Consider the following 10,165-nt stretch of genomic DNA (forward strand, 5'->3'; position numbering starts at 1 on the left):
ACAAAATAGACACAAGTACGTGAAACTATATTCTATGGTTGAATTATCAAAATCGAATATGCCCCTTTTTATTAAGTCTGGTAATCTAAGAATTAGGGAACAGACACCCTAATTGACGCGAATCCTAAAGATAGATCTATTGGGCCTAACAAACCCCATCCAAAGTACTTCGAAATTTATATCATATCCGAAGGGTGTCCCGGAATGATGGGGATATTCTTATATATGCATCTTGTTAATGTCGGTTACCAGGTGTTCACCATATGAATGATTTTTATCTCTATGTATGGGATGTGTATTGAAATATGAAATCTTGTGGTCTATTGTTACGATTTGATATATATAGGTTAAACCTATAACTCACCAACATTTTTGTTGACGTTTAAAGCATGTTTATTCTCAGGTGAATACTAAGAGCTTCCGCTGTTGCATACTAAAATAAGGACAAGATTTGGAGTCCATGTTTGTATGATATTGTGTAAAAACTGCATTCAAGAAACTGATTTTGATGTAACATATTTGTATTGTAAACCATTATGTAATGGTCGTGTGTAAACAGGATATTTTAGATTATCATTATTTGATAATCTACGTAAAGCTTTTTAAACCTTTATTTATGAAATAAAGGTTATGGTTTGTTTTAAAAATGAATGCAGTCTTTGAAAAACGTCTCATATAGAGGTCAAAACCTCGCAACGAAATCAATTAATATGGAACGTTTTTAATCAATAAGAACGAGACATTTCAGTTGGTATCCGAGCGTTGGTCTTAGAGAACCAGAAAATTTGCATTATTGTGTCTTATCGAGTGTGTTAGGATGCATTAATGAGTCTGGACTTCGATCGTGTTTTCTTTAAAAATGATTGCTTAATATTTTTGTTGGAAACTATATATTATTAACATGTATATATTATGTGATATATTAATCTCTTAACATGTTTGATATTGTGTGATAGATGTCTACCTCTAGCACAAATCCCATTGACTCACCTAATAATAATGAAGAGTCGAATATATATTGGACTGATTCACAAGTTTCCGAAGAGGAACCGGAAGAAGAATCAGAACCGGAAGAAGAATCAAAACCGGAAGTGGAGGAACTGGAGGAGGAAATAGAACCGGTGGGGGAAATAATAAAACGGTTAAGTAAAAGAAAATCCTCAACCAACCGACCAAGGTTAATTATGGTCAATGGTGTTTCTGCCAAGGAAGCAAAATATTGGGAGGATTACTAATTCTCCGATGAATCGGATTCCGACGAAAATTCCGATGATGTTATAGAAATTACCCCAACTGAATTTAAAAAGGCAAAAGAAAATAATAAGGGAAAGGGCATAAAAATAGAGAAATCTAATTCCAACCCCGATGAACTTTATATGTATCGTCAACCCCCGAAGCCCTTAAGTTGTTACAATGACCCGGGAACCTCTAAACCACCAGGTTTTTCTAAACCGTTGTGGAAAATGACAGCTCGTATTAGGGGAACATCATATATCCCTAGAAACTTGGCAAAACGAACCAAAACCGAAGAAGAAGAAACGAGCGAGTCGGAATAAGATAGTTGTATTCGTGTGGTGTAATATATGTAATATAGTGTGCTTATGCTTTATGATATATGTAAAAATTGCTTGTATTAATTAGTATTTTTTTTTATGAATCTAACTCTTGTCTATTTTACAGTATAAAAACACAAAATGGATAGACAACCCAATATTTTAAGAGACCTTCCCGGAGACATGATTGATGAAATCTTGTCTAGAGTCTGTCAGAATTCTTCGGCACAACTATTTACGGCAAAATCAGTTTGTAAGACATTCGAAGAACGTTCCAAGAATTTCTTGGTTTATAAGAGACTTTCGTTTGAAAGATGGGGGATATCACATTGGGAAACCCATAAGTTACGATGTGTTTACTTTGACGCATATATTGCGGGGAACCCAAATGCTATTTTACGCAACGGGTTAAGAAATTATTTTGACTCAATGTATCCGAATATAGGACTTCATGATTTAGAAAAAGCGGCTAACATGCAACATAAAGAAGCATGCTATGCTTACGGGTTAGTAATGTTAGCTTCTCACCAAAGTGAGAAAAAGAACATCGGGCTACAACTATTAAACAAAACGTTCCCACAAGTGACGGAGTCGGTAATTGGGGTAAGAAATGAGGTTTTTAGGTTATTACGAGACTGTTGGTCATTACGTAACCCTCGTCCCTTTGACGACGTTACAACACGCTGTCTTATCAACGGCCATAACGGTTATGTTCCACAAGACCAAGGATGGGAAGTAGTCCTAGTAAAACCAGAATGCATGACTTGTTTCTGGACGTATGAATTACGTGTCTTTATTGCCTTTGCTGAACGACTTGTGTACTAGCTAGAATTATCTTCACAACTATCTTGTATCAAAGTTATTATGTGCTATATTTCATGCTTTATGTAAAATAAGCGGTATTGTAAGTTTGTAAAATATTGTATAAAAGTTTGAACGCGAAATATTATTATAATCAGTTTTTCATATAGAATTGTAGTAGTTGAATTGTATATTAGCTACTAAGTATGAACTTAACGGGTAGGTACTACCCGAATTTAAACTTATAAAACGCTAATATGAAGAAAAAACTTTTATAAATGAGTTCATATTATGCTACGAAATACTATTAACTACTCTTAATATTCTGTATGATTAACTTGTTCCATTTGACTATTTTGAAGGAAATGGCACCGACTACTCGACACACCGTGAATATGAATGAAGAGGAATTCCGTACTTTTCTAGCTTCAAACATAGCCGCAGTACAGGCTGCGCTACATACCAACAATAACCTTGGATCTAGCAATACAGTAAATCGTGTAGGATGCACCTACAAAGAATTCACTGCCTGCAAACCTTTGGAATTTGATGGAACCGAAGGACCGATCGGATTGAAACGGTGGACCGAGAAGGTCGAATCGGTGTTTGCCATAAGTAAGTGTACTGAAGAGGACAAAGTGAAGTACGCTACGCATACCTTCACAGGTTCTGCGTTAACATGGTGGAATACCTATCTAGAGCAAGTGGGACAAGATGATGCGTACGCACTACCGTGGTCAGCATTCAAGCACTTGATGAACGAGAAGTACCGTCCCAAAACCGAGGTCAATAAGCTCAAGACAGAACTTAGAGGGTTACGAACCCAAGGATTTGATATTACCACGTACGAAAGACGATTCACAGAATTGTGGCTATTGTGTCCGGGAGCGTTCGAAGATAAGGAAGAGAAGATCGACGCGTTTGTGAAAGGATTACCGGAAAGAATCCAAGAAGATATAAGTTCACACGAGCCCGCCTCCATACAACAGGCATGTAGAATGGCTCACAAACTAGTGAACCAGATTGAGGAAAGAATTAAAGAACAGATGGCTGAAGAGGCCAATGTGAAGCAAGTCAAAAGAAAGTGGGAGGAAAACGGTGATAAGAATCACCAATACAACAACAACAGCAATTACAATAATAATCGCAACAATTATCCCAACAATCGCAACATCAATCGCAACTACAACAAATGGCCCAACAACAACAACAACAACAACAACAACAACAACAACAACAACAACAACAACAACAACAACAACAACAACAACAACAACAACAACAACAACAACAACAACAACAGCAACTACAACAATCATCCCAACAACAATAACAACCGCAACAACAACAACAATCAGAAGCAGCTATGCCAAAGGTGTGAAAAGTATCACTCGGGGTTCTGCACCAAATTTTGCAACAAGTGTAAAAGAAATGGTCATAGCGCGGCGAAGTGTGAGGTCTACGGACCAGGGGTTAACAGAACGAAAGGAACAAATGGTGTCGGAACGAGTAATGGCGGAGCAAGTAGTGTCGGAGCAAGTTATGCCAATGTAGTTTGTTATAAATGTGGAAAACCGGGCCACATTATTAGAAATTGCCCGAACCAGGAGAACACGAATGGACAAGGCGCGAAAGAGTTTTCAATATTAATGCGGCAGAGGCACAGGAAGACCCGGAGCTTGTTACGGGTACGTTTCTTATTGACAATAAATCTGCTTACGTTTTATTTGATTCGGGTGTGGATAGAAGCTATATGAGTAGAGATTTTTGTGCTAAATTAAGTTGTCCATTGACGCCATTGGATAGTAAATTTTTACTCGAATTGGCAAACGGTAAATTAATTTCAGCAGATAATATATGTCGGAATCGAGAAATTAAACTGGGTAGCGAAATATTTAAGATTGATTTGATACCAGTAGAGTTAGGGAGTTTTGATGTAATAGTTGGAATGGACTAGCTGAAGAAGGTGAAAGCATAGATCGTATGTTATAAAAATGCAATTCGCATTGTACGAGAAGAAGGAGAACCCTTAATGGTGTACGGAGAAAAGAGCAACGCGAAGTTAAATCTTATTAGTAACCTGAAGGCACAAAAACTAATAAGAAAAGGTTGCTATGCTGTTCTAGCACACGTCGAGAAAGTACAAACTGAAGAAAAGAGCATCAATGATGTTCCCGTCGCAAAAGAATTTCCCGATGTATTTCCGAAAGAATTACCGGGATTACCCCCACATCGATCCGTTGAATTTCAAATAGATCTTGTACCAGGAGCTGCACCAATAGCTCGTGCTCCTTACAGACTCGCACCCAGCGAGATGAAAGAACTGCAAAGCCAATTACAAGAACTTTTAGAGCGTGGTTTCATTCGACCAAGCACATCACCGTGGGGAGCTCCTGTTTTGTTTGTCAAGAAGAAAGATGGTACATTCAGGTTGTGTATCGACTACCGAGAGTTGAAAAAACTTACCATTAAGAACCACTACCCACTACCGAGAATCGACGACTTATTTGATCAACTACAAGGCTCATCTGTTTATTCAAAGATTGACTTACGTTCCAGGTATCATCAAATGCGGGTGAAAGAAGATGATATTCCAAAGACTGCTTTCAGAACACGTTACGGTCATTACGAGTTTATGGTCATGCCATTTGGTTTAACTAATGCACCAGCTGTGTTCATGGACCTTATGAACCGAGTGTGTGGACCATACCTTGACAAATTTGTCATTGTTTTCATTGATGACATACTTATTTACTCAAAGAATGACCAAGAACACGATGAACATTTGAGAAAGGTGTTAGAAGTATTGAGGAAGGAAGAATTGTGCGCTAAGTTTTCAAAGTGTGCATTTTGGTTGGAAGAAGTTCAATTCCTCGGTCACATAGTGAACAAAGAAGGTATTAAGGTGGATCCGACAAAGATAGAAACTGTTGAAAAGTGGGAAACCCCGAAAACTCCGAAACACATACGCCAGTTTTTAGGACTAGCTGGTTACTACAGAAGGTTCATCCAAGACTTTTCCAGAATAGCAAAACCCTTGACTGCATTAACGCATAAAGAGAAGAAATTTGAATGGAAGGATGAACAAGAGAAAGCGTTCCAGTTATTGAAGAAAAAGCTAACTACGGCACCTATATTGTCATTGCCTGAAGGGAATGATGATTTTGTGATTTATTGTGACGCATCAAAGCAAGGTCTCGGTTGTGTATTAATGAAACGAACGAAGGTGATTGCTTATGCGTCTAGACAATTGAAGATTCATGAACAAAATTATACGACACATGATTTGTAATTAGGCGCGGTTGTTTTTGCATTAAAGACTTGGAGGCACTACTTATATGGGGTCAAAAGTATTATATATACCGACCACAAAAGTCTTCAACACATATTTAATCAGAAACAACTGAATATGAGGCAGCGTAGGTGGATTGAATTGTTGAATGATTACGACTTTGAGATTCGTTACCACCCGGGGAAGGCAAATGTGGTAGCCGACGCCTTGAGCAGAAAGGACAGAGAACCCATTCGAGTAAAATCTATGAATATAATGATTCACACTAACCTTACTACTCAAATAAAGGAGGCGCAACTAGGAGTTTTAAAAGAGGGAAATTTAAAGGATGAAATACCCAAAGGATCGGAGAAGCATCTTAATATTCGGGAAGACGGAACCCGGTATAGGGCTGAAAGAATTTGGGTACCAAAATTTGGAGATATGAGAGAAATGGTACTTAGAGAAGCTCATAAAACCAGATACTCAATACATCCTGGAACGGGGAAGATGTACAAGGATCTTAAGAAACATTTTTGGTGGCCAGGTATGAAAGCCGATATTGCTAAATATGTAGGAGAATGTTTGACGTGTTCTAAGGTCAAAGCTGAACATCAGAAACCATTAAGTCTACTACAACAACCTGAAATCCCGAAATGGAAATGGGAAAACATTACCATGGATTTCATTACTAAATTGCCAAGGACTGTAAGTGGTTATGATACTATTTGGGTAATAGTTGATCGTCTCACCAAGTCAGCACACTTCCTGCCAATAAGAGAAGATGACAAGATGGAGAAGTTAGCACGATTGTATTTGAAGGAAGTCGTCTCCAGACATGGAATACCAATCTCTATTATCTCTGATAGGGATGGAAGATTTATTTCAAGATTCTGGCAGACATTACAGCAAGCATTGGGAACTCGTCTAGACATGAGTACTGCCTATCATCCACAAACTGATGGGCAGAGCGAAAGGACGATACAAATGCTTGAAGACATGCTACGAGCTTGTGTTATTGATTTAGGAAATAGTTGAGATCGACATCTACCGTTAGCAGAATTTTCCTACAACAACAGCTACCATTCAAGCATTGAAATGGCTCCGTTTGAAGCACTTTATGGTAGAAAGTGCAGATCTCCGATTTGTTGGAGTGAAGTGGGGTATAGACAGATTACGGGTCCGGAGTTAATACAAGAAACTACCGAGAAAATCATCCAAATTCAACAAAGATTGAAAACCGCCAGAGTCGATAAAAGAGCTACGCGGACAGTAAAAGAAAAGATATAGAGTTTGAAATTGGAGAAATGGTCATGCTTAAGGTTTCACCTTGGAAAGGCGTTGTTCGATTTGGTAAACGGGGGAAACTAAATCCAAGGTACATCGGACCATTCAAGATTATAGATCGTGTCGGACCAGTAGCTTACCAACTGGAGCTACCTCAACAACACACGGCTGTACATAACACTTTCCACGTCTCAAATTTGAAGAAATGTTTTGCTAAAGAAGATCTCACTATTCCGTTGGACGAAATCCAAATCAATGAAAAACTTCAATTCATTGAAGAACCCGTCGATATAATGGATCGTGAGGTTAAGAGACTTAAACAAAACAAGATACCAATTGTTAAAGTTCGATGGAATGCTCGTAGAGGACCCGAGTTCACCTGGGAGCGTGAAGATCAGATGAAGAAGAAATACCCACATTTATTTTCAGAAGATACGTCAACACCTCCAACTGCTTAAAATTTCGGGACGAAATTTATTTAACGGGTAGGTACTGTAGTGACCCGAACTTTTCCATGTTTATATATATATATATATATATATATATATATATATATATATATATTAAATGAAATTGTTATTTACATGATTAAGTGTTTCCAACATGTTAAGCAACCAAACTTGTTAAGACTTGATTAATTGAAATAGGTTTCATATAGACAATTGACCACCCAAGTTGACCGGTGATTCACGAACGTTAAAACTTGTAAAAACTATACGATGACATATATATGGTTATATATATAGTTAACATGATTTCATTATAAGTATGTATCTCATTAGGTATTTTAACAATGAGTTATATACATAAAAATGAGACTATATTAATTTAAGAAACTCGAAAACGATATATATAACGATTATTGATAATGCTAAAAACGAACATATATTTCATAGCATTATTCCTCAAGAAAGACAAGCTTTTTAGTTGCAATTGTTCTATTTACAAATGATATTCGTTTAAATAATAAAAGGTGAAGACAAAAGACAGACTCGACGAATTGAAGACGCAAACGACCAAAAAGCTCAAAAGTACAAAGTACAATCAAAGAGGTTCCAATTATTGATAAGAAACGTCTCGAAATTACAAGAGTACAAGATTCAAAACGCAAAGTATACGATATTAAATTGTACGCAAGGACGTTCGAAAATCCGGAACCGGGACATGAGTCAACTCTCAACGCTCGACGCAACGGACTAAAAATTACGAGTCAACTATGCACATAAATATAATATAATATTTAAATAATTCTTAAAATTATTTATATATTATATTTATATTAAAAATCTGTCGGCAAACAAAGAGCCAAAGCTGGGTGAGCTGTAAAATCAAACTCCGCGAGTTGCGGAGTTTGAAGAAGGAAAATGCCGCGAGTCGCGGAGTTCCCCTGGACTCAATTCCCTATAAAAGCCAACGCAGTTCGACGAGTTTTAATATCAAATAATCTATCTCTCTCTCAATATATACGTAATATATATATATATATATATATATATATATATATATATATATATATATATATTTATATTTTAATTTTAATTTTAATTTTAATTCTAATAATAAGGGTATGTTAGCGAATGTTGTAAGGGTGTAAGTCGAAATTCTGTCCGTGTAACGCTACGCTATTTTAAATCATTGTAAGTTATGTTCAACCTTTTTAATTTAATGTCTCGTAGCTAAGTTATTATTATGCTTATTTAATCCGAAGTAATCATGATGTTGGGCTAAAAATATTAAAATTGGGTAATTGGGCTTTGTACCATAATTGGGGTTTGGACAAAAGAATGACACTTGTGGAAATTAGACTATGGGCTATTAATGGGCTTTATATTTGTTTAACTAAATGATAGTTTGTTAATGTTAATATAAAGATTTACAATTGAACGTCCCTATAAATAACCATATACACTCGATCGGACACGATGGGCGGGGTATTTATATGTACGAATAATCGTTCATTTAACCGGATACGGGAATGGATTAATAGCCACTAGAATTATTAAAACAGGGTTGAAATTATGTACAAGGACACTTGGCATAATTGATAACAAAGTATTAAAACCTTGGGTTACACTCAGTCGATATCCTGGTGTAATTATTAAACAAAGTATTAAAATCTTGTTACAGTTTAAGTCCCCAATTAGTTGGAATATTTAAACTTCGGGTATAAGGATAATTTGACGAGGACACTCGCACTTTAAAATTATGACTGATGGACTGTTATGGACAAAAACCAGACGGACATATTAAATAATCCAGGACAAAGGACAATTAACCCATGGGCATAAAACTAAAATCAACACGTCAAACATCATGATTACGGAAAGTTTAAATAAGCATAATTCTTTTATTTCATATTTAATTTCCTTTATTTTATATTTAATTGCACTTCTAATTATCGCACTTTTATTTATTGTTATTATATTTAATTGCAATTTTAATTATCGTACTTTTTAATTATCGCAAGTTTATTTTATCGCACTTTTATTTATCGCAATTTCATTATCGTTATTTACTTTACGCTTTAAATTAAGTCTTTTATTTATTTAATATTTTACATTTTGTTTTAACTGCGACTAAAGTTTTAAAATCGACAAACCGGTCACTAAACGGTAAAAACCCCCCTTTATAATAATAATATTACTTATATATATATTTGTATTTTTATAAATTTAAGCTAATATAGCGTTAAGCTTTGTGAAAAAGATTTTCCCTGTGGAACGAACCGGACTTACTAAAAACTACACTAATGTACGATTAGGTACACTGCCTATAAGTGTTGTAGCAAGGTTTAAGTATATCCATTCAATAAATAAATAAATATCTTGTGTAAAATTGTATCGTATTTAATAGTATTTCCTGCTAAAATTTAATAGTATTTTATACCCCTTAGCTTTGACATCAAGTATTTTTGGCGCCACTACCGGGGATCATCTAGCTTAAAAGCCGGAAGTGCAACGCTAATAAATATATAAATTTTTATTTTATTTTTAGTTTACTTTTATAAAAAGACGCTTTTTTAAAAATACGTTTTAAATATTCGAAAACATAAAAAGAAAAACAAAAATATAATATTTTTAAGAGTTTGTTAAATATTTAAGTTTTATAAAGTTTCTTTATTTTTATTTTATAAAAATATAAGTTTTATTTAAATATTTTGTTTTTATTTAAAACATAAAATCAAAAACCGAAAAAAAAAATTTATATATAAATCTAGTTTTAAGATTTTTATTTATAAAATTGTAACATATTT

This window comes from Rutidosis leptorrhynchoides, chromosome 8 (genome assembly GCF_046630445.1).
Source record: "Rutidosis leptorrhynchoides isolate AG116_Rl617_1_P2 chromosome 8, CSIRO_AGI_Rlap_v1, whole genome shotgun sequence".
NCBI lineage: Eukaryota > Viridiplantae > Streptophyta > Magnoliopsida > Asterales > Asteraceae > Rutidosis > Rutidosis leptorrhynchoides.